General features: G+C 43.8%; 1 long non-coding RNA gene across 10 annotated transcripts in view; it reads left to right on the forward strand.

Moving 5' to 3' along the window:
- Positions 1 to 21,374, forward strand: part of LOC133053169 (uncharacterized) — a 33,802-nt gene extending 12,428 nt beyond the window's left edge. The window contains exons 4-7 of one of the 10 annotated variants that reach the window (XR_009692101.1): positions 6,901 to 7,063; positions 12,644 to 12,741; positions 15,424 to 15,537; positions 16,417 to 21,374. This is a non-coding gene — a long non-coding RNA (uncharacterized LOC133053169). Of the gene's footprint in view, positions 1 to 1,597; positions 1,657 to 3,126; positions 3,190 to 3,559; positions 3,758 to 6,900; positions 7,064 to 9,000; positions 9,361 to 12,643; positions 12,742 to 15,423; positions 15,538 to 16,416 lie in introns of those variants that run through there. The other 9 variants (XR_009692099.1, XR_009692103.1, XR_009692104.1 and 6 more) reach the window with 9 other exon arrangements.
- The last annotated feature ends 4,923 nt before the right edge of the window (positions 21,375 to 26,297 follow it).

Genomic DNA, 26,297 nt, shown 5'->3' on the forward strand with positions numbered 1-26,297 from the left:
ACACTACCGTCTCAGGACCTTGCTTTCTTAGTTATTTTTTTCCTTCCCTACTATTTTGTGCTGCTTTTGACCTGTCCCCCCCACCACCACCATAGCTTTTGACCTCATGTATTTGGATTTCATGGATCTGCTTCCTTGCAAAGAACCAATTCTGCCCTTGCTCCTGCCAATCCCTTTCCATTTCCTCTCCAGCTTCTCAATGTCATCTAACACCAACCTCATTTTGTTTTACATATCTCAACTCTGACTTCAGATCCTATACTCTTGCTCATCACCCTATACCTCGTCCTCAGCTGCTAACTTTGTGGTGTTTCAATTTCTCTTATAATCAGCTACTTTGAATGTTAATGGTATCTGTTATCCATGTGGGATTCCATTCTGTGAAGTGCTTGTTGTTATTGTTCTATCCATTATTACTGTAGATATTTTGTGTTTTCCTTGTTGATGAGTACCTTGTTTTCTTTTTACAAACTTTTTCCCTTCCATTCCCTCTAACTGAAGGGCACTGTCTACTGTCCTCTGCTCTTCCCTTCCTTAAGGGAATCTTCCATCCATTCTGAACACATTTTGTTTTCCTATTCTACTGACTCATATAGTGATCCCTTTAGTCTTGCATTAGGACTGTACCTTAGTACCAGAATTTACCTGTGTAGAGTGACATTTCTCACAGCTGTGCACTTCCTTCTTTCTAAATATATTATCAACTGGAATCATCATTGCCCAAATCAGATATTGTTCTCCAATATTCTTCACTCTGCAATTCCTCTTTTTTTCTCTTTTTGTAAGTGTTATTTAAATGCCCCCGCCCCTTTTAAGTCCCATCTATGTCACCACAAACCAAGTCCATATTGTATCCTGGTTGGATTATTCTGTTTTTAATGGGATAACTAATTCCATTTTTTGACAAGTTCATTTTAGGTGCTTCTGACAGATTTCATTACCTAAACCATGACATTTATCTTGTACTAGCCTTATGAAATAAAATTGCACTTACTACCTATTATGTAGCACATGATAATTAAACTTTCCTCTTAATGACAGCAGGCCCCTTATTGGCAACTCAAATGTATATATGTATATCTTCCACAACTCATGTTTAACTAGAGTTTTCTTAAAGCTTCCTACATAGGAAATTTCTCTCTGTGTCTAAGCTATTGATTATTTAGGGCTGTAGGGCTCTATTTAGATAAAGGCTTCACCTGTTCCATAAAATTGGGCCCTTAATCACTCCAATATCTAATATTCTTTTCCTTTTCTCACCCCCACCATCCCATAGAACTCAGAGCAAATAAAAACTTTTCCCCCTTTATTTTAATTTTCAATTTAAAATTTTTGGAGAGATGACACATTGACAAACGTGGAAATGCAGATGTGTGAAAGAGTAGACACTAAAACATCTTACTCTCACCTCTATTCCCCAGTTCTCTTCGCCGGGTCCTAACAATGTTAATATTAACACTTTGTACTTTCTTTCCAGAAATATATCTTTAAAAATAATGCTTTTAGATTGTGTGGTACATGATTATATTCTATCCTATACCTATGAGAAAACTTTAACAATAAAAAATTATTAATATTTTATCCTTAAATTCTCTAGTGGAATAATGGAGAAACCAGTTCAAGTGCTGACATCGATAGTTTTCTGGAGATGTTTCAGTGAGTTTTTTTTTAAAAAGCATGTTAAAGAGAGTTCAAAGAAACAGATTGTTAGTAGGAAGGGGGGAAATGGCTTGAAAACAGAAAAGAATTCAGCCTTGTTCATTAATCACTCTAGTGAAGCAGACAACTCTCACTCAGAAAACATCAAGGTGGGCAGCATAGATAATGTCTGCTTTTAAAATGCAGAGACAATTATGGCTCCCTAAAGTTGTGGTGAGACTGTGGACTAGTTTTCAGAGCATAGTGCTCTTAACTGACCTATGAATCACATGTATATTTTGAACTGGCACAAAGAGCAGAAAGAGCCAAATTAATGGAAGGAGTGTATGTCAATAATTATTGGGTTGGGGAATAAGCTGTATATTTTGAGGACACATTCATGACTAGTGGCATCCCTCATAGCTTGGTTGTTAAAGAATCCACCTGCAATACAGGGGACAGCGGCTTGATTGCTGGGTCAAGAAGATCCTCTGAAGAACGGATAGGCTACCCAATCCAGTATTCTTGGGCTTCCCTTGTGGCTCAACTGGTAAAGAATCTGCCTGCATTGTGGGAGGCCTTTGTTCGATCCCTTGGCTTGGAAGATCCCCTGGAGAAGGAAAAGGCAACCCACTCCAGTATTCAGGCCTGGAAAATTCCATGAACAGTCCATGGAGTTGCAAAGAGTTGGGCACGACTGAGCGACTTTCACTTTCATGACTGGCAGAATACAAACTCACATTCACAGCTATGTTTCCAGACTGACGACTGTGTTTATGTGCTGATGAGGAAATCTATGGGCTAAGACTGTTAAAGATAATTATTTTCAGCACAGGCATTAACTGTTCCCATTGAATAGTGTTGGCTGTAACTAAATATTGGCTCTAGTGAATTTTGTACATACATACTAAATGAAGTAGAAAGTTGGGGAAAGTCTCAATCCATGCCTGTGAATCGGGATGCTTAAGATCTATAGAATAAATGAAATGAGGCTTGTGGATATAAAGAGTACAGCATAGGAGTGAAAGAATAGTGAAGTTTGGCAGGGACAAGACAAAGTTCTAGATTTCACTATTTTAGCCTCACTCAAAGAGGGAATCAAACTGGATTTCATGATCTGATCAGGCTCAGTATTTTAAAATTTGGTATAATGGGATAATAGCATAACTTCTTCATTCCATTTAATATTAAAACCTATTGTATTTCATCTTCTGTACAAAGCATCAGTGATTTTCCCTTCCAGGTGAGTGGGTACGTTGCTTAGGGTAAAGCTGAGCTGTTGGAAGAACTACATGGGTACTATGTAGGTGCATGTTTAGTCACTCAGTCGTGTCCAACTCTTTGTGACCCCGTGGACTGTAGCCCACCTGGCTGCTCTGTCCATGGGATTTCCCAGGCAATAATACTGGAGTGGGTTGCCGTTCCCTTCTCCAGGGGATCTTCCTGACCCAGGGATGGAACCCGTGTCTCTTGTGTCTCCTGCATCAGCAGGTGGATTCTTTATCATCTGAGCCACCAGGGAAGCCACCAAATGCATACCAGAGAGTCTATGTAAGTGGAGACATGCTGCCTTGTTTTATTCTCTCCTGCATATGACCCGTATCATCTTGAGAATATTATTTACTTGTTCTGGGCTTTAGTTTCCTCTTTTAAATAATGTATAATAGTATCTAGCTCATATGGTTTCTGAGAGAATTAAATGAGTTCATATGTGTGTACATACTTCTGTGTCACATAGAACAGTGCCTGGCATGTCTTCAAAACTATAAGTACATAGCATAAATGAAGAACCATAGGAGTGTTTGCTATCATCATCATCATCAGCTTTCCCTGTGTCCAACCTGGATCGGTTGCATGTAGCTCCTCTATATTTGGCTAACTGTTCCAAGTTTCAATTTTGCCTTCTTTTTCTCCTTTTAAGAGAGAAACCTGAGATTGAAATCATACAGTAGATTACTGCAAAAGCTTCATTTCACAATGAGAAACTGGATGAATTCAAGAGGAATTATTCATTGTTTCTTTTTAATTAAAATGATTATTCATTTTAAATAAAAATTGTGACAATATGATGACCAGATAAATATAAGGAAAACCAAAATAGACCTTTGTGTCATGTTGCTTTCATCAATAAGAACACATTGAATAAGTATGGAGACTGTGAATGTAAGTACACTGGAAAAATAACTGATATGAGCCCATTGTTAGTTCATAAGAACAACCCCTTAAAGGTGATTCATTAGGAAATTGAAGTATAGGTTAAACTCACATGTAACATAAGAAAAACCTTGAGACGATTATTGGGTGTAGTCAAATTTTACTGATTCCTTTTTCTGTACTAACTATGTTAATTCTCATCTAAATGAGAAATTCTGTGAACCTAATCAGTGTGGGAAAGCCCTCAGCCAGAAACAAGAACACATTCCTCATTGAAAATTTCTTCCTGGGAAGGTAGCCTATGTATGCAGTGAATGTGGAAAGGTCTTCACTCAGAAGCCACACCTCTTTGTCCAGCTGATTCTGTGGGAAAGCCCTATGAATGCAATGAATGTGATGAGAGTTTCACTCATCAGTCAATAGTGAGGTTGCATCAGAGAATTCATACAGGAGTGAAACCCTGCATATGCACTGAATGTAGGCAGGCTTTTATCCAGAAGACCCACTTGCTTGCACATCAAAAAATTCATAGTGGAGAGAAGCCATGTGAATGCAGTGACTATGGGACATCTTTCCCTTCCAAATCAAATGCATGAGCATAGAAAAACTCACACAGGGAAAAAACCCATACCTGTACAGGATGTGGGAAGGTCTTCACCAAAAGATCAAACCTCCTTATATACCAGAAGACTCGGACTGCAGAAAGAGCTTATGTTTAAACTGAATGTGGAGAGGCCTTCACTTAAAAGTCAGTCTTGATTACATATCAGAGAATTCATACTGGTGAAAAGCCTTATGAATGCAGTGACTGTGGGAAAATCTTTACCCAGAAGTCACACCTCATAGTACACCTGAATGTTCTTACTGGAAGGAAACCCTCTGCATGTACTGAATGTGAAATACCCTGAAGTCCCTCATGACCACTCTGACATCTCCCCATTCAGAAGATGCTATCTTATCATTGGTAGCTTGTGAAACTCTCTGACTTCCCCGTTCCTCAAGTCATCCAGTGGTACATCTCAGAAGGGGGACTGTTCCATCCTAAATTTCCACCCTCTCACATAGTTGTATGTCTTAGAAGATAATTTCTCTGTCTTGCTCCCATGCCATACTGAGGATACCACTGTGGCACTATAAATATCACTGATCACTATACTCAGATCCAAACACCCCCCCTACTTCTACTCCAGGAATCTTTCTGGACCAGCAATCAAACCTATGTCCCCTGTGTCCCCTGTGTTGGCAAGTGGATTCTTTTCCATTGTGCCACTTGCGAAGTCCTTAATGAGTTTTAATCCTAGTATAAAACATAGTGTGCCTGTTACTAAATGCCTAATATGAAATAACATTTTGTAGGAGAAAATATAATCGAGATTTCTGAAATTTAGTGTTCATGCAGTAATAGTTGTTCTTTACTAAAAATGAGGGCTACATAGACAAATGAATGAATAGAGAATATGTGAGATACATATATATGTGAGAACCATTTTCTAGCAGACGGCTGTGGCAGATGTTACTATAATACACTTTCGACAAGATTACTGTCGATAACACTCTGTCTTTTTCATTAGGCCGACCCCTTGTCCAGTTTACACCTGTTGTTTGGTATAACCGTTATTATTGGCTGCATTGCACAGCTTGTGAGGTCTTAGTTCCCTGACCAGGGATTGGTCCCAGATCCCCAGCAGTGACACCACAGAGTCCTAAGTACTGGCCTGCCAGGAAGGAAGTCCCCCAACACAGTTATTAATGATGCCCCTTTCCCATTCTAAAGTGTCCTGGTTTAGATGATAAAGTATAAGGTTAACTCAGCTACACTCCATAAGGAGATCAAACATGTATCTGAAATTCAATTATCAGGAAACATTTACCCTGGAAAAATTGGCATATTTTGTACCTGTGACCAATGTAAATCTCGCAAATTACTGCATTTCTTTTCCAGCTGCATCTAATAGGAAGGTAAGAAAGAAACTTATAGCTCAATTTTATTTACTCTTTAGGACTGTCAGGCCCAAATGTCTACAGTCAAAATAGATCCTGGTGCTGACTTTGTTCATTCTCTCTATATCTCCTCTGACCTCAATTTATAGAGTCATACCTGGACATTTTGCTTCAGGGATTCTTAAAGGCCCCCTAAAAACGCTGGGAAAGCAATGGATGCAAAAAACCAAATACATGAATTAATGATAACTCATTAAAAACTTGGTTATTTCCTGCTTTTATTGGGAAGGATCTTGGTCTGTGAAGTCAGAATCGTTGTAGATATCAGATCCACCGGCCTGAAAACACCCACACTTCAGCTGGGGGTCGCACCCTGTGGGAGACCCAAGGAGCACCACATTTCTATGGCCACAAGCTGTGTATCTGTAACTGATATGATTGTGTGACACTTAGAAAAGGCAGGTTTCTCACCAGGAGCAAGTGTACCAACTATCCCATCCCAAGTCATTAAATATCTTTCCTTACACCCTGACCCAGGACTTCAATTTCTAGAAATCAGTCATGTAGATGCACAAAGATTTAGATGCAGAAATGTAACTACAATGGTATTAATTGTCAACTCAAGACTGTCCTTCATACGTGTTTACTAACAGTATCAGTACAGTTCATTTGCTCAGTCGTGTCCAACTTTTGTGATCCCATGGACTGCAGCATACCAGGCTTCCCTGTCCATCACCCACTCCGGGAGCTTGGTAAACCTCATGTCCCTCTAGTTGGTGATGCCATCCAACCAAATCATCCTCTGTTGTCACCTTCTCCTACAGCCTTCAATCTTTCCCAGCAACACAGTCTTTTCTAATGAGTCAGTTATTCACATCAGGTGGCCAAAGTATTGGAGCATTAGCTGCAGCATCAGTCCTTCCAATGAATATTCAGGATTCATTTCCTTTAGGATGGAATTGTTGGATCTCCTGGCAGTTCAAGGGACTCTCAAGAGTCTTTTCCAACACCAAAGTTCAAAAGCATCAATTCTCTGTCCCTCAGCTCTCTTTATGGTCCAAACACATCCATACATGACTACTGGAAAAACCATAGCATTGACTAGACGGACCTCTGCGGGCAAAGTAATGTCTCTGAATTTTAATATGCTCTCTTGGATTGTCACAGCTGTTCTTCCAAGGAGAAAGCATCTTTGAATTTTATGGCTTCAGTCACCATCTGCAGTGATTTCAGAGCCCAAGAAATAACGTCTCTCACTGTTTCCATTGTTTACCCATCTATTTGCCATGAAGTGATGGGACAGGATGCCATGAACTTCATTTTTTGGATGGTGAGTTTTAAGCCAGCTTTTTCACTCTCCTTTTCCACTTTCATCAAGAGGCTCTCTAGTTTCTCTTTGGTTTCTGCCTTAAGGGTGGTGTAATATGCACATCTGAAGTTATTGATATTTCTCCCGGCAGCCTTGATTCCAGTTTGTGCTTCATCAAGCTTGGCATTTCCCATGATGTAGTCTGCATAGAAGTTAAATAAGCAGGGTGACAGTATACAGTTTTGACGTACTCCTTTACCAATTTGGAACCAGTCTGTTCTTGCATGTCCAGTTCTACCTTGCTTCTCCACCTGCATACAAATTTCCCAGGAAGCAGGTCAGGTGGTCTGCTATTCCCATCACTTGAAGAATTTTCCAGTTAGTTGTGATCCACACAGTTAAAGGCTTTAGTATAGTCAATAAAGTAGAAGTAGATGTTTTTCTGGAACACTTTTGCTTTTTCTATGACCTAACGGTTGTTGCAATTTGAATTCTAGCTCATCTGCGTTTTCTAAATCCAGCTTGAACATCTGGAAGTTCACAGTTCACGTACAGTTGAAGCCTGGCTTGGAGAATTTTGAGCATTAGTTTGGTAGCGTGTGAGATGAGTGCAATTGTGCAGTGGTTTGCACATTCTTTGGCATTGCCTTTCTTTGGGATTGGAATGAAAACTGAACATTTCCAGTCCTGTGGCCACTGCTGAGTTTTCCAAATTTGCTGGCATTTGAGTGCAAAACTTTCACAGCGTCATCTTTCAGGATTTGAAATAGTTCAACTAGAATTCCATCATGTCCACTAGCTTTGTTCATAGGGATGCTTCCTAAGGCCCACTTGACTTCACATTCCAGGATGTCTGGCTGTAGGTGAGTGATCATACCATTGTGGTTATCTGGGTCATGAAGATCTTTTTTGTATAGTTCTTCTGTGTATGGTTGCCACCTCTTCTTAATACCTTCTGCTTCTGTTATGTCCATCACAGTTCTGTCCTATATTGTGCCCATCTTTGCCTGAAATGTTCCCTTGGTAACTCTAATTTTCTGGAAGAGATCTCTAGTGTTTCCCATTCTATTGTTTTCCTCTATTTCTTTGCATTGATCACTTGAGGAAGGCTTTCTTATCTCTCCTTGCTATTCTTTGGAACTCTGCATTCAAGTGGATATACCTTTCCTTTTCTCCTTTGCCTTTAGCTTCTTTTCTTTCCTCAGCTATTTGTAAGGCTTTCTCAGAGTACCATTTTGCCTTTTTGCATTTCTTTTTCTTGGGGATGGTCTTGATCAGTGCCTCCTGTACAATGTCACGAACCTCTGTCCATAGTTTTTCAAGCACTCTATCAGATCTAGCCCCTTGAATCTATTTGTCACTTCCACTGTAATCATAAGGGATTTGAATTAGGTCATATGTGAATGGTCTAGTGGTTTTCCCTACTTTCTTCGATATAAGTCTGAATATGGCAAGAAGGAGTTCATGATCTGAGCCATAGTCAGCTCCTGGTCTTGTTTTTGCTGACCATATAGAGCTTCTCCATCTTTGGCTGCAAAGAATATAATCAATCTGCTTTTGGTATTAACCATCTGGTGATGTCCATGTGTAGAGTCTTGTGTTGTTGGAAGAGTGAGTTTGCTATGAGCAGTGCGTTTTCTTGGCAAAACTCTGTTAGCCTTTGCCCTGCTTTGTTTTCTCCTTCAAGGCCAAATTTGCCTGTTATTCCAGTTATCTCCTGACTTCTGCTTTTGCATTCCAGTCCCCTATAATGAAAAGGACATCTTTCTTGGGTGTTAGTTCTAGAAGGTCTTGTACGTCTTCATAGAACTGTTCAACTTCAGCTTCTTCAGCATTACTGGTTGGGGAATAGACTTGGATTACTGTGATGCTGACTGGTTTGCCTTGAAATGAACAGATTATTCTGTCATTTTTGACACTGCATCCACGTACTGCACATCAGACTTTTTTTTTTCCAGATCAGAATCGCCTCGATAATCAATGGCGCGGGACAAGACCGGCCATATCAGACTCTTATATGGACTATGAGGGCTACTCCATTTCTTCTAAGGGATTCTTGCCCACAGTGTTAGATATAATGGTCATCTGAGTTAATTCACCCATTCCAGTCTATTTTAGTTCACTGATTCCTAAAGTGATTCCTATATGAACAGTATATTGGTTATAAAAATGGTGATACATGCAAAAACTGAATATTATGCCACTGCTCAAATTGTATATAAAAAAATTTGCCGACATGGAGAAATGTGTAAGTTAGTGTAAAGAGCAAAAAATGAAGGTAAACAATTCTAGTTTTCATGAAAACTAAGTGTGCATATATTAATAATAAATTAAACACTCACGAACAGACACACATGCACATACCCAGAAAAAAATATCTGAAACCAAAAACATCAAAATGTTAATAGAATTGATAGTTAGGTGACAATAGAGTTAGAGGTCACTTTAATTTTCTTCTTTCTACTTAGAGTGTATGACTTCTTGTTTCAAAAATAAAGCTTTTTTTATATAATCACAAATAAATATACATTTTACATATTTATATACATATACGAATTTATATAATTATATAAAATACATTTAACTATTTCAAATCCATATAATAAAACTATGTAAGGCAGTTTTATAATATATAGTGTCTTACTGAGCCCCTGTGACAACCAGCCTGTCCCCGGAGTTGACAGCAGACTCAGGACTCTCAGAAGAAGGGAGCTGTGGGGTAGGGTCTGGCTCCCTCATCCTCCTGTGTTTGCAAAATTTCAAGGGGAACTTTTAGTGGGAAAGCTGGTCTTGGCTGGAGTGTGGGGAGGGTGGAACACACAGTCAGGAGACCTGGCTCCAGTCCATTACTGTCACAACCCCAGGAACCTGGCCAACTCATGTACCTTCTCAGGCCACTTTATTCATCTTTGAGAAGAGGAGGAAGAACTAGAAGGGCCCTAGAGACTGTGTGCACCCTACGACCTGGCCATCCTCTAAGTTCCAAAACAAGGAGAGGGGGCAGTTTCTGTCCTAGATCAGGGTAGAGGGAAAATTATCAAATCCCCAAGGATCAGGAAAACAGAAGATCTGGTGGTGATCAGCTGAGCATTTGCACAGAGCCAGTGGGGAGTGCTGGACATCAGGGGGCAATGTCTCCCAGGCTGGGGCTGGTGGTCACCCCTACCAGGACATTGCTGCCTGCAGACACCCTGAACTTCCCCCTCTCCCAGGCTATGGTGCTCACCCTTCATCCCACCGTTCCTCCATCAACTACGTCACATTTTTCACTGAAATATGCAGGGCTCTAGATGTGGGACACCAGCCATGTGGTACTCACGCTCAGCAGTGGGATGGTGATTCATCTCTGGGGCAACAAGTCTGGAATCTGCCCCTCCTGTGACACACTTGCCCTGCCCTGAGGCCCTGCTGATCAATATCAGGCTCCTCATTTAATTTTCACTGTAACCTTGTCAGCTACACGACAATGATTATCATTAGGACCATTTGACAGCAGAAGCTGTTGAAGCACAGTGAGGCTAAGTCCGTCATCCTAAGGTCCCACTACTAGCAAGTAGAAAGACCAGGAAATACTGAAGCCAAGATCAGCTGACTCCAAAGTTAGTCTGTGATTCTGAACCCCATACTGGGTCGGCTCCCAATAAACAGTATTCCACAGTGGTGACTATGACAACATTGAAAAATAACCAGCACAAGTACAGCAGTGCCACATCCCATGCAGGTTTCCAATTGTCCATCTTTCCAGACTGCCAATTAATGACCCACATAGTTTCTAAAATGGACTCATGGAGCAGCCAAACACTGGACTTTCCTGATGGATGCTATGGTTTTCATTTCAGAAACCAACCTAGTACCTTTCACAAAATCACTGACCTGTTAGTCCCTATCTGTCTCCAATTCCCATAAACGTAATTGTCTAAAACAACACACACTGATTATCTCATAGTTTATGTGGGTCAAAATCCTAGGCACAGCGTAGCTTGATCTTCTGTTTCAGGGTCTCTCATGTGGCTGCAATCAAGCTCTCAGCTAGGCTTGGGGCCTCATCCGAAGGCTCACCTGGGGAAGGATGTTCTTCCAAGCTCATTTATGTGGTTGTTTGCAAGATCCAGTTCATTTGGGCTGTTGGACTGAGAGCCTCAGTTTCATACTATCTGTCAAAGGCCATCCTGAGTTCCCTGCTATATAGGCTTCCCCAACATGGCAAGTTGGTTCATTAAGTCCACAAGGAAGAGAGCCTGTTAGCAAGACAGAAGCTACAATCTCTTGTAAGCTAATCACAAAGGTGGCATCTCCTCAGTGTTAAAGGTATGCTCCTGCTTAGAAGTGAGTTACACAAATGGAGGGAATTACACAAAGCCTTCAATACCAGGAGTCTGGGATCATTGGGAGCCATCTTAGAAGCCACTTCTCATAGGCCATCAATACAGAAGGACTCTTGGATACACATATATGTATGGCTGAGTCCCTTTGTTTTCCACCTGAAACTATCACAACCTTGTTAATCTGCTATACTCCAATACAAAAATAAAAATGTAGTTAAAAAGAAGGACTCTAATGCAGCGATCCTATACCCACTCCCAAGAAAACACTCCTTAGAGCAAAAGAACAACAGGTTCAGACATTAAATAATTTGAAGACTATTCCACCAGTTTATTCTATTTGATGAAAACACTAAAGGAAGTATTCTAAACAAATGAATAGTGAATGAGAAGATAGATCTCAAAATAAGAGAGCAAAAAAATGGTTAGCAATAACTGTTTTGGTAAAACATAGACCTGCAATTGCACACTCATATAGCTAGAGTTAAATTATGATTAAAGAGTATAATTTGGAACTTTGAATACAATTACTAAGTTTTCTTGAAGCAGAATTGACTTAACCAAAGAAAAATACAGTCTTCAAAAGAGCATCTTTAATATTTCTAGAAAAACACAAAAATAATACTGTTCATCATCCTGAGGCAAATATGGGAAAAAAAAAACAAACTCCGAGGGTCTAGTGAGTATAAAAAGAACAGGAAGAGTAGTTGAAGTCTCTCATTTGCGGCATACCAGTCCCCACAGGCAGCCTTACTGGACACACCTCCACTGGCCTGGCAGTTTCTTGCAAAGGCAGATGTGGCAGAGGTCCCAATCCCTTTCTGGCAACCTTACAGCATTAGGTAGACAGAGCCAGCTTGAGAGAGTAGACCCAGAGAAGGGTAGTGGGAAGAGGAGAACAAGACAGGATCAGAGATCTGGGGTGGGGTGGGGAGGGGAGGGCTGAGGCATGTGCATAGACCAGGACTGCACTGACAGGGGCCAAGGCTGACAGAAGGGCTGGGACATCATGGTATGGTGAGGGGTGGAACAAGATGGGCAGGGGCAAGGGCACGATTGCATTGACACCTTGAACTCTGCTCAGTGTCCCAAAATGGAATCATCACCTTTTCCCTCCATTGCAACATTTTTCCAGCACCTCTGGCCTGGGAAATGCCAACAGTTATACAGAAGTCGGTCAAAGTGCACAAATCAGATGACAGTGACAGACCTGATGGCCTGGGATGGGGGACTCAGGGTCACTGGTACCCACTTTGTAACCTCACCTCTCCCTTGACAGAAAAGGACAAACTGAGCTGAGTGTGGAGCACTTCTCAGCCAACTCCAAATGGGCCTGCCACCCAAGTAAAGCTGCACTGTCACCCACCACCGCTGGAGGTTTGGAATTGGGTTTGTGGGCACAGAGACTGGATTAGGGGCCACCAGGAGATACCAAAATGTCTTGCCAATCTCAAGTTTCTAAACAAAACTCTGGCCAGTGGGAGATGAGCACATGGCAGATCCCTTGGCCCTGCCCAGATTCAGGAAAGAGAGAGAAAGGGGATAAGAGAAAGGACAGAAATGGGGAAATTGTAAAGACCAGTCCACCTTAAGGAGGCATAGAGACAGGATACTAAATGGGGAACAGAGAAGCACAGAGAAACTTTGAGATGCCCTGAGAAAGACATGGTTAGAGGAACGGGTGTGTGAGAAGTTCGTAGTGGCTCCCTTGCACCAGGTATCGGGCATAGCACCTCAGTTGAGCAGAGCTCAGCTGTCTACTCTGGAGTGTAGGTCAGTGGTGAGTGGATCATGCTGGGTTGCTTGGTGAAGCATCAGGGCCAGCAGCCCTGTCCGATTCATAATGGCTGTGCGCACCTCTGCTCCTTCTCAACCAGCTCGTGCAACTGTGGGGGTAAGTGTGAGAAGGGGCTTGTAGGATCCCATGCTGCCCCTCAGCCACACTCAGCCTTGTAACCCACTGCACGAACCCACTCTAGGTCTACCTCAGCACACCTCAGCTTCGCCCAGCAATAGTGGAGGTTGCAGAAGCATTTGGGGAGATGACAGAAATCATCAGTGACCTCAAAGACACTGTGCATAGTGGACAACCACACAACTCATCATCTGGAGCCTGTGGGCAGAAAGAATGATGTAGAAGTATGGATGGGGGTGGTTAGAGGGGGATCAGGCAGGTTTGAGAGGAAGAGGGGGATTGGAGGGCAGTCAGGCAGAAGGAGAGGGATGGGACGTGACCTAGCAGGAAGGAAGAGAGGAATTCATTGATTACTAGGTAAAGAAGAAGGGGGCACAGGGGGTATGATCAAGCATGGAGGATGGAGGAAGAAGTTAAGCTGGGATGTAGGAAAGGGTGTGATCAGGTAAGATGGATGGAAGAGTAGAAAGAGATCAAACAGGAAGGAGAGGAAGGATGGAGGGGAAGTCTGACAGGAAGAAGTACATGAATGTGAGTGACAGTCGCCCAGTCATGTCCAACTCTTTATGACCCCATGGACCCATGGAATTTTCTAGGCCAGAATACTGGAGTAGGTAGCCTTTACCTTCTCCAGGGGATCTTCCCAAACTAGGGATTGAACTGAGGTCTCCCGCATTGCGGGCGGATTCTTTACTAGCTGGACCACAGTAGATGAATGGAGGTCCATAAAACATAGAGGAGGTGAGGAATGGGGTCAGGAGTGTGGAGGAATGAGGGCTGATCAAACAAAGAAGAAGGGATTTTGGAGATGGGTAGTGGTGAGAAGGTGACTGGGGAAGTGAGGCAGGAAGAATAAAAAAAAATGAAGGGAAGTCAGAAATTCAAAAGAGGAATTGAGGGTGGCCTTTCAGGGATGGTTGGGGTGGAATGTCAGGCAGGGGCTGGGAAAAGAAAGTAGATGGGCAAGCAAGGAGACAGGGGGAACGGGATGGTTATACTGAGGAGCAGAGGAATGGAGGCTAGACAGGCAGAAAGAGAGAGACAGGCAGAAAGAGAAACGTTGGGGGTGTGGTCAGGCAAGGAGCTTATCAATGAAGAAACAGAAAGAAAAGTGAGACTAGAAGATGATAGATCACTAAGGTGGGTGAGTGTAGGGGAGGTCAGAAAGAGAGGAGGGGACCCACTGAGATTGGTCAGTAGGTATGAAAGCAGTCAGGCAGAGGGAAGAAGGAATTGGAGGCAATTCAAACATGGAGAACCAGAAGAAGGTGGTCAGGTAGGGAGAAGGGAGAGGGGAAATGGAAGGTCATGAGATAGAGAAGGAGAAGTCTCACCTTGGGGTCCACTGAGTGCTCGGGGCCTAACACCGGGAGTTGCTTATAGTACCTCTTACTCTGTGGGTTGTAAACATCACAGAAGAGCCTTGTGGCTCTGGGGAGAGATTGAAAGTGAGGTGCTAAAGATGAAGAGAAGGGTGGTTTCACCCTGAACCCAGGCCACCCTTTCTCCCAACCCCACCCAAGTGGGCTTCCCTAGCGGCTCCTCATACAAACCCTGCCCCAAATTCACCCACTTTTGCCTCTGAGCCCACCCACATCCTACCCTTGATCTTGCCCACCCTGCTCCTGATCCTGTCCACATCATGCCTTTGAAGCTTCAGCTTCATCATCAGTCCTTCCAGTGAATACTCAGGGATGATTTCCTTTAGGATTCACTGGTTTGATCTCCTTGTAGACCAAGGGGCTCTCAAGAGTCTTCTGTAACATGAATATTTACCAGAAAAGACAAGCATAAATTAGCCTCAGGGCAAATTATTGAAACTTGTGGTTCACCAGTTTCCACCTCCAAAATTCCCTCAATCTGTTGACTTTGAGTCTTTTGCCTATTATTCCCTAGCTGAGGGTTTCATCCTGGGCTTTCCTGACTCCCTTTTTCCTGCAGGGTCTGCATTCTCAGGAGTCTCTCTCTCCAGTCCCTCTTGCAGTGTCTTGACATAATGTAATAATGACATACAGTCTTCCCACCTAACTTGGCTCCCTTCACATGTTGTCCAGAGTAGGGGTTCTTCCCTTAGAAAATAGGTGTAACCAAGTGGCTAACACAGTGATGTTTAACTGCTCCTTTTCTCCTTCCTTTTTCTCTAGCATGCCCCCAAATTGAGCAGCTGCTGCTAAGTTTTATGTAATAATCTGTTCTAGGTTGAAACAAATGTAGATAAGACTAGTGCATGATTTTGAACTGCCTCTGGATCCATGCCGGTAAGTTGTGGGAAAGCCTCAACAAACTGCCAATGAAAATCACCAAAGAAATCACTAGTCTTCTGAATACACTGCTGTGATTTCTCCTAGCTCACTTTTCATCAAAGGGCTTAAAATATGGCCACCTGCAGGCCTCTCAGTGGGTCCCTCAAGCCGTTAGTTCTTCCATGGTTGTGGGATGTGGCATATAGTCTGAGTCTTTTGGCCACCTTTCCCCCTGATATGGTGGGTTGCTTTCCGGCCCTGACATGCCTGCTCCATCAAACAACCAAAGCCTGCTGCATGCAGAATTCTGTGCAGCTATCAGGGCACATCCCCATGTTTGGGGCTGTAAACTGAAAACACACTGCCAGGTACTTGTGCAAACTTCTGTGGGTGTTTCCCAGGCCCAGGAAAAAAATCCCTCAGTGAATAATGTAGGGAAGTTGAAGAGCATGTCGATTTGTACTGTTTCAAGTCTGGGTAGTCAATGGCATCAGCTTTATTGGCAAAGTGGTGAGGGAAGGCTAACTGTCTTTTCACTGACTCAGGAAAAATGTAGAATTAGATGACTCTTGGGTTTCCTTTCCCATATTGTGTTTTTCAGCCTAACACCACTTTTGTTTGTCTATTCCAGTGACTGCTGCAACCACTCTCCATCCTGTAGCCACCATGGGAGGTGGGGTGGGGACACAGTCTTTTATTAAAGTTCCCAGTTACTCCTTAATAGTATTGCTTTATCATCTCTGCTTTCCTGGCTATATAGTTTGTAGATAAGAAAATACTCTTGAAGGTCGAGATCTAGGCTAAGCCTGAAATGGAATCACAGCTAGGGCATGAGACACACACATCTCACACAGGGCAGATAATTCATTACTGTCTCCTTGTCCTTCATTGCAGGGAAATCTACTTAAACGCCTATCTTGAAGGTCATCGTTTCGCCCTTACTAGAAGTCGGACTGAGGTGTGAAGATGAAGAGATGCCATGGAAAGGGACCAAAATAAAGGGAGACAGCTGAGAAAGGAGGAGGAGGGTTTGGAGAAAGAGAAAGTGACTTTAGTTCTCCCATTTCCTCTTCCATTTTCCTACATCTTCCCAAATAATGTAACCTTCTTCCTAGGATGATATTCAACCTGTAAACACAAGTATGTCCTTTGCTGGAGATGAAAGTGCAAGTGTTAGTCGACGAGTCGTGTCCACCTCTTTGCAACACCATGGACCCCAGCCTGCCAGGTTCCTGTGTCCGTGGGATTCTCCAGGCAAGAATACTGGAGTGGGTAGCCATTCCCTTCTCCAGGGGGTCTTCCTGACCCAGGGATCAAACTCAGGTCTCCTGCGTTGCTAGCAGATTCTTTACCGTCTGAACCACCAGGGAAACCTGGGCAAGAGGTTCTTCTAAAAACCACCATATATGTTAATTCATCCAAATTAATGGAAGCATGCTCAGGCCAATATAAGCCTGCATTTTCCTTTCAAATGGATGTCCTTCCAAATGTCATATAGAGCTGTGTTGGCCATTCAAGAGAGAAGATCTGCAGGCAATATCTGGGCTTCCCATCTTTCCCACCATTAAAGCTGATGGTGGCCCTGATGGATTTTTAGGTCCTGTATTATGCGTGCTTACTCAAAAAGACAATCTAGAATTTGGAGAGTGAGATCTATCCAGGTCATATTTGAAAAGAGCAAAGTGCTAAGAGGGAGGCATTTTATAATTCACGTTCACTGGTCTGCTCAGTTCAGGAACGTTCAGGCCATCCCATCCTTATCAGCAAACTGAGAAAATTAAAAGTACAGTCTCCTGAAAGCCCAGGACATCTTCTCCACAGATGGAGAATAGAAACAGAATGATTTCATTACTAAGTATTAAACCAGGTTGTGATTGGCATCATGGGCAATCTGGTAATCAGACTGCAAAAGTAGCAAGAAATCAACCTTTTAACTGAGCAGATACAGTCCAGTACCTAAATGTTGTTAAGAAGAATGACAACTAGTTGTCCTGCAAGAGGACCTGAGACCACCATTTTCTCTACATTCGATCATAGTTCATCCTAAGCTCTGCTGGTAATGGGAGTGGCATCTGTGCCAGTTAACTGCCTTTATCCAAAGGCAAAGTCAGACTTCTCCTCTCTTTTATGACAAGGAGGTATCAAGGAAAGAGAAGAAAGCCTTCCTAAGTGATGAATGCAAAGAAGTAGAGGGAAACAATAGAAAGGGAAAAACTAGAGATGTCTTCAAGAAAATTAGAGATACCAAGGGAACATTTCATGCAAAATTGTGCACAGCAAAAGACAGAAATGGTATGGACCTAACAGAAGCAGAAGATATTAAGAAGGGGTGGCAAGAGTACACAGAAGAACTATACAAAGCAGATGTTAATGACCCAGATAACCACGATGGTGTGATCACTCACCTAGAGCCAGATATCCTGGAAAGTGAAGTCAGGTGGGTCTTTGGAAGCATCATTATGAACAAAGCTAGTGGAGGTGATGGAATTCCAGCTGAGCTATTTCAAATCCTAAAAGATGATGCTGTGAAAGTGCTGCAATCAATATGTCAGCAAATTTGGAAAACTCAGCAGTGGCCACAGGACTGGAAAAGGTCAGTTTTCATTCCAATCCCAAAGAAAGGCAATGCCAAAGAATGTTCTAACTACCACACAATTGCACTCATCTCAAACACGAGCAAAGTAATGCTCACAATTCTCCAAGCCAGGCTTCAACAGAACATGAGCTGAGAACTTGCAGATGTTCAAGCTGGATTTAGAAAAGGTAGAGGAACCAGAGATCAAATTGCCAACATGCATGGATCATAAAACAAGCAAGAGAATTCCAGAAAAACACATATTTGTGCTTTATTGACTATGCTAAAGCCGTTGGCTGTGTGGATTGCAACAAACTGCGGAAAGTTCTTTAAGAGATGGGAATACCAGACCACCTTACCTGCCTCCTGAGAAATCTGTATGCAGGTCAAGAAGCAACTGTTAGAACTGGACATGAAACAACAGGCTGGTTCAAAATTGGCAAAGGACACGTGAAGGCTGTATATTGTCACCCTGCTTATTTAACTTCTATGCAACATATGGAATTCAGAAAGCTGGTAATGATGACCCTATATGCGAGACAGCAAAAGAGACACAGATGTAAAGAACAGACTGTTGCACTCTGTGGGTGAAGGTGAGGGTGGGATGATTTGAGAGAATAGCATTGATACATGTATATTACCATATGTGAACTAGATCGTCAGTCCAGGTTCGATGCATGAGGCAGGGTGCTCAGGGATGGTGCACTGAGATGACCCTGAGAGATGGGATGGGGAAAGGGGTGGGAGGGAGGGTCAGGATGGGGAACACATGTACACCCATGGCTGATTCATGTGAATGTATGGCAAAAGCACCATGATATTGTAAAGTAATTAGCCTCCAAAAAATAATTTTAAAACAGAAATTCCCATTAGCTAGATGATATCTAAATAAGATTATTTAAAAAACTGCCAATTCTTGCTTCTACAATATAAAACACTTTAAATAACTTATTGAATTATATAGTAATCTGCATATTGAGCATTTCATATTAAATATCTGTGGTAATTTTATAAAATCAGAAAAAAAACTATGCAGAGTACATCATGGGAAATGCCTGGCTGGATGAAGCACAAACTGGAATCAAGATTGCCGGGAGAAGCACAAACTGGAATCAAGATTGCCGGGAGAAATATCAATAACTTCAGATGCACAAATTACACTACCCTTAAGGCAGAAACCAAAGAGAAACTATAGAGAGCCTCTTGATGAATGTAGAAAAGGAGAGTGAAAAAGCTGGCTTCTTGAGCTCTAAAATCACTGCAGATGGTGACTGCAGCCACAAAATTCAAAGGTGCTTGCTCCTTGGAAGAAAAGCTATGACAATCCAAGAGAGCATATTAAAAATCAGAGACAGTACTTTGCCCACAAAGGTCTGTCTAGTCAAAGCTATGGTTTTTCCAGCAGTCATGTATGGATGTGAGAGTTGGACCATAAAGAGAGCTGAGGGGCAGAGAATTGATGCCTTTGAACTGTGGTGTTGGAGAAGCCTCTTGAGAGTCCCTTGGACTGCCAGGAGATCAAACCAGTCCATCCTAAAGGAAATGAGTCCTGAATATTCATTGGAAGGACTGATGCTGCAGCTGAAGCTCCAATACTTTGGCCACCTGATGTGAATAACTGACTCATTAGAAAAGACTGTGTTTCTGGGAAAGATTGAAGGCTGTAGGAGAAGGGGACAACAGAGGATGAGATGGTTGGATGGCATCACTGACTTGACGGACATGAGTTTGAGTAAGCCCCGGGAGTTGGTGATGGACAGGGAAGCCTGGCATGCTGCAGCCCATGGGGTCACAAGGAGTCGGACAGGGCTGAGGGACTGAACTGAACTGAACTGAGTTCCAGCTTAGAGCCAGGCAGTGAGGCTAAGCTCCCAGGATGACAGAGAGACAGAACACTGTCTTCTTTGGTGTTTATATTTCAAGGAGATGTCTCCTAGTCCCAAAAGAAAATTATTCCTGGGTTGTTTTGCTGACAGAAGGCTTGTTTACCCTTTTAAGATTTACATATGTATCCAAGGGGCAGAGGAAGGGTTTACAAATACCAGTTTTCTCAAGGAAATATTCTAAGAAAAGGGAAGGAGGGAAAGGTCTCTTTCTCTTATAGCCACAGGGAAGATTCCCTTTTTTTAAAATGGCTGTGAGTTTTAAAAGGCTGTGAGTTTCCTAAGCCTGAGTCCCCACAGATGTGACGCAGATCATGCTTGACAAATGCCAGTATGTGCACTGAGTTGCCTGAACCTGAGCCTGGGCAACCTGCTGCCTAAGAGCAGCCTGGAAACCAGCCTTCAAGTCATTTGCTGTGAGCACAAACCTGAGACATGCCAGGGAAACAGCACTCGGGGCCTTGCTTTCCTGTCACACTCAGCAAGATGTGTAGGAGCACAAGAGCGCCATGGAGGAGTGTCTTCCAAGTCCAGTGGGACAGAAAAGAAGGCCTAGGCAGTGACACAGCACTCCCAGTGCCGTCAGTCTGTGCTGTGCGTTCGTTTACAGCCACAGACTCTCCGTGGCCAGGGCCACTGGAGCAACATACATTCCATTGGAGGTAATCCACAGTGAGCCTGCACCCCCTGCTAGTTTTTTCCACTGGCCATACTGGGCCATTGTATTGATGCTTTACTGTCGTCATCTACCTGCTGCATTTTAGTCCTAATCAAGGCTGTGACTTCTTTGTCCTCCAGGGATTCTCTGCTGTTTCTTTTCGGACACCTGGGAGAGGATGAGGGAGATGCGTTGGGTAGTCAATTGCATGCTCTGCTGTCATTTCTCTGCACGTGGCAGTCCCTGAACCAGAGAATTCCCTTTGGTCTTTATCCAGCATTCCTAGAACAAGCATGCAAAACACTGTCCCAGTGAAGTATTAGGTTGTGGAAGCAACAATGACAGTTCTGTTGACCCTTGAACAATGTGGGGGTTAGCGGCACCAACCCCCGCTCTGAGTTAAGAATCCAAGTATAACTTTAGACTCTTCCAAAACTTCACTACTAATAGCCTACTGTTGACTGGAACCCTTACGGTTAACATAAACCGTTGATTAACATATATTTTTTATGTTATATCCATTACCTGGGCCCTAGCGGTAAAGAAGCTGACTTCCAGGGCAGGAGACAAGCAAGACAGGTGGGTTTGATCCTTGGGTGGGGAAGATCCCCTGGAGGAGGAAGTGGCAAACCACTCCAGTATTCTAGCCTGGGAAATCCCGTGGACAGAGGAGCCTGGCAGGCTACAGTCCATGGGACCACAAAGAGTCAGACACAACTGACAATGCACACTCACTCATGCCTTATATACTGTATTCTTTTTTAAAAAATGATTTTATTTGTTTTGTGTTTGGAGGTGGGTGGACTGTGCTAAGTCTTTGTTGCTGCATGGAAGTGTTCTCTAGTTGGGATGAGCAGGGTCTACTCTCTAGTGGCGGGCCGCACCATTCTCATTGTGGTGGCTTCTGTTGTAGTGGATCTCAGCTTCTAGGGTTTGTGGGCTCAGTCGTTGAAGCTCTGAGGCTCTAGAACACTGGCTCAATAGTTGTGGCACACACAGGTTTATTTGCTCCACAACACGTGGGATCTTCTCAGATCATTGATGACACCAGTCACTCCTGAATTGCCAGGCAGATTCTTTACCACTGAGCCACCAGGGAAGCCCCTAAATACTGTATTCTTAAGGTAAGCCAGAGGAAAAAATAATGTTATTAAGAAAATTCATAAGGAGACACACCTTGGATGGCAGCGGGAGGGATGGTGAAATTTGCAGCCTGCCCCTCTGGGCTCTAGTCCTTGGGCCCCTGTCCCCCCAACCCTTTGGGTGGCCAGCCCATGTCCTGGTGGAGGCCCAAATGGTAGACCTGTACACCATCATATACAACACAGGCCATGTTGACAAGCTTCAGATGCTTCAGAGGCTGCCCAGCAGCCAGAGCAGGGAGGAGCTGGACGAGCTGATGGGCTCGTTGGCCAGCGGGGGACAGGGGTGGGGGGTTAAGGTGGGGACACCGCTTGTCATCACCTCCCATTGCAGCCAGCTAGATGTGGTTGAGTACCCGGAAGACCGGAGAGGTGCCAGCAGGGATGCTGGCGGCTCCATACACTTCAATGACGAGAGCATCGAGGGTGCGCAGCTGCCGTGGGCCGCCTCAGCAGCTGATCACCTGGACGTGGTGCAGAGCCTGCTGTGCTGGGTGAGGGCGGGGGGGGGGGGGGGCTTGGTGAGCCACAAGAATCGCAGCTAGAATGGCTTCACTCCTGCACATGGCAGTGGGCACAGACCACAAACGAGGGCCAGTTCTAGGTGGGCAGATTCCCCTCCCTCCAGGTGGTCAAGGTACCCTCGACTGTGGGGCTGACCCAGACAGCCAGGACTTTGAAAACAACTCGCCAGTGCACATCGTAAAGCAGAACAACTGCTTGGGGATCACGAATGCCCTGACAGAGGCGGGGGCACACATGGATGCCATCAGAACTTTCAAGAAGACAGTCTATGAGCTATTACTGCACGAGAAGCTACTGGCCAAGAGCACCATTCAGCCCTTCAACCACGTGACCCTGTAGTGCATTGCGACTTCCACCCTGGACAAGAACAAGATTCCATACAAGGGCTTCACTCCCTAAGAGCTGGAAGCTTTCATCCAGCTGCACGGAAACGGGTGAGAGAGGAAAACCTGGGATGGGCGGGGCCCACACCTGTCCTCGCCTTCTCTGGGGAACACTTGTGGTGGTTGGAAACCAGGAAAGAGCTCATGGGCCTCCATGGCTCCCTCCCCTCATCAGGGAGAGGGGACAAAAATCAATGAGATATTGGTGGTAGAAGCTTCCAGACCACGTGCTCAGAGAACTGACCTTCTACGAGTCCCTGCACTCATCCTCCACAAGAAGATGCTCAACCTCCCACACATCCCGTCTGTCTGAGTTTCAGAGAATCTTGCCTCTGACCTGGGGCAGAGAGATTGAAGCCATCACCTTCCTCCCCTACTAGAAACACATGTAGAAGCTGAGAGTTGGGTTCAGCTTCTACCTCTGACCTATCAGACAGGATAGACCCAGCCACCCTGGGCAGTGTTAGAACTGGGGCCCCTGAGAAGGCAAAGTGGGAGAATCCACCTTTCCAGCACATTCTCACCTGCTCCTTCTGCCCTGCTGTGGGTCCAACTCTATGCCCCCAAGCCTCCAGCCCCTTGGGTAGCTTTTGTATTTGGTGTTCTGTTTATTTACTTGGGGGAGGGGAGTTAGTGCTCACTAGGTAGCTCTGTGGTAAAGAATCCACCTTCAAGCAAGAGACACAGGAGATGCAGGTTTGATCCCTGTGTCGGGAAGATCCCCTGGAGAAGGGAATGGCCACTCACTCCAATATTCTTGCCCGGAGAATACCGTGGAGAGAGGAGTTTGGTGGGCTACAGTCCATGGTGTTGCGAAGAGTTAGATGCAAGTATGCACGCTCAGGCACAGGCAGCTTACAGCTGTGGTGCAGGAGGTTTTGCTGCCCTACCCGTTTAAAAAAAAAGATTTTGGGAGGAGGAGCTAAGATGGCGGAGGAATAGGACGAGGAGACCACTTTATCCCCTACAAATTCATCAAAGAACATTTGAAAGCTGAGCAAACTCCACAAAACAACTCCTGATCGCAAGCAGAAGATATCAGGTGCCCAGAAAAGCAGCCCATTGTCTTCAAAAGGAGGTAGGACAAAATATCAAAGATAAAAAGAGAGACAAAAGAGTTATGGATGGAGACCCATCCCGGATAGGGAGTCGTAATAGAGGAAGTTTCCAAACACCAGGAAACTGTCTCACTGGCGGGTCTGGGGGAAGTTTTCGAATCTCGGAGGGCAAACTAACTGGGAGGAAAAATAAATAAAACTCACAGATTACTTACCTAAAAGCAACTCCCAGCAGAAAAGTACCCCAGACGCTCGCATCCACCACCAGCAAGTGGGGGCTGAATGGAGAGGAGCGGGCGGCATTGCTTAGAAACAAAGGAAGGACTGAGCAATTCCAGAGAAGAGCTAGCCGGCTGCGGACTGGCCCATCCCCCGCCAGAGGCAGGAGGCGGGGGGAGGGGAAAGGGGCAAACTAGGCCCCAGAGAGACATCCCCTACCAAACTGCAAACAGGCTTCCAGTTTCTAACCAAAGACTTCCTGAGATTCTGGATGGTTGACATCTGCCGGGAGGGTTGCAGCTAGAGACCAGCTCCCCAGAACAGACACAAGGCGCACCAGACCGGCGCGTGTGGAAACTAAGGCTGGGACCGTGGAGGGGATAAGGCACACTGCACCCAGGGAGAGTGCACTCATCAAGCTCCTGGTTGCCTGAGCTGCTCAGGCCGGGGAAGGCACAAAATGCAGGCCCAACCGAGTCTGCGCTTTTGTGGAGTTCCTGAAAACTGGAACCACATGCAACACAGGGCCCACTCCCTATAGAGCAGCCTGGAGCCTGAGCAGTGTAGACAGGGAAAGCACACACGCTGCAAGCAGGGGCAAACCCAGTGTGGCCGGAACACTGTGAGTACTCCTCACACAGGCCAGTGATATTTGTCTGCAGTGCCCGCCCCTCCCCGCAGCACGACTGAACAAGCGAACCTAAACAAGAGACCACCTCCACCCACTTGTGTCAGGGCGGAAATTAGACATTGAACAGACCTGCAAACAGAAGCCAAATAAGCAAAGGGAACTGCTTCAGAAGTGACAGGTGCAACAGATTAAAATACCTGTAGTTAACACCGACTACACCAGAAGGGGCCTATAGCTATTGAGAAGTGTAAGCTGGAACAAGGAGCTATCTAAAACTGAACCAAACACACACTGCCCGCAACAGCTTCTGAGAATTTCCTAGATATAATTTTACTTTTTTTTTTTATTAAAAAAATGTTTTTTCTTTATTTTATTTTTATTTTTTATTTTATTTTCTTTTAAAATTCCCAATTACTCCTCTATTACTCCTTAATTTTTATTTTCTTTTAAAGTCCTCTATTACTCATCTATTACTCCTTAATTTTCATTTTCATATATTTTTACTTTTTTTAATTAAAAAATTTTTTTTCTTTTCCTTTTTATTTCCTTTTGAAGTCCTCTATTACCCCTCTATTACTCCTTAATTTTCATTTTCATATATTTTTATTCTTTTTCTTTTTAATTAAATTAAATTTTTTTCTAGTTTCCTATAAAGTCCTCTATTACTCATCTATTACCCCTTAATCTTCATTTTCATTTCACTATAACCTTGCAAAAAAAAGACCCTATTTTTTAAAGCAAACTTCAAATATATTTCTTAAATTTTTTGTGTTTTTGTTTCTGTTTTTAATATTGTATTTTTAAGAGTCTAACCTCTACTCTAGATTTTTAATCTTTGTTTTTCAGTATTTGATATCAATTTTGGACTTTAAGAATCCAACCTTCAGTACCCATTTTTACTCAGGAGTGTAATGACTGGTTTATTACTCCCCCTTTTGACTCTCCTTTTTCTCCCCCAGATCACCTCTATTTCCTCCCTTCCCCTTCTCTTCTCAATCCAATTCTGTGAATCTCTGTGGGTGTTCTGGGCTACGGAGAACACTTAGGGAAGAGTACTGGGTAGATCTGTCTCTCTCCTCTTGAGTCCCCCTTTTTCTCCTCCTGCTCATTTCTACCTCCTTCCTCCCTCTCCTCTTCTTCATGTAACTCTGTGAACCTCTCTGGGTGTCCCTCACTGTGGAGAATCTTTTCACCATTAACTTAGAGGTTTTATTATCAGTGCTGTATAGTTGGAGAAGTCTTGAGGCTGCTGGAAGAATAAGACTGAAATCCAGAGGCAGGAGACTTAAGCCCCAAACCTAAGAACACCAGAGAACTCCTGACGACAGGGAATTTTAAGTAATAAGAGATCATCCAAAAGCCTCCATACCTACACTGAAACCAACCACCACCCAAGAGTCAATAAGTTCCAGAGCAAGACATGCCACGCAAATTCTCAAGCAACGCAGGAACATAGCCCTGAGTGTCAACATACAGGCTGCCCAAAATCACACCAAACACATAGACCCATCTCAAAACTCACTACTGGACACTCCATTGCACTCCAGAGAGAAGAAACCTAGTTCCACGCACCAGAACACCATCGCAAGCTTCCCTAACCAGGAAACCTTGACAAGCCAGTCATCCAACCCCACCCACTAGGAGAAACCTCCACAATAAAAAGGAACCACAGACCTCCAGAATATTGAAAGGCCACCCCAA

This window comes from Dama dama, chromosome X, assembly GCF_033118175.1.
Source record: "Dama dama isolate Ldn47 chromosome X, ASM3311817v1, whole genome shotgun sequence".
Lineage (NCBI taxonomy): Eukaryota > Metazoa > Chordata > Mammalia > Artiodactyla > Cervidae > Dama > Dama dama.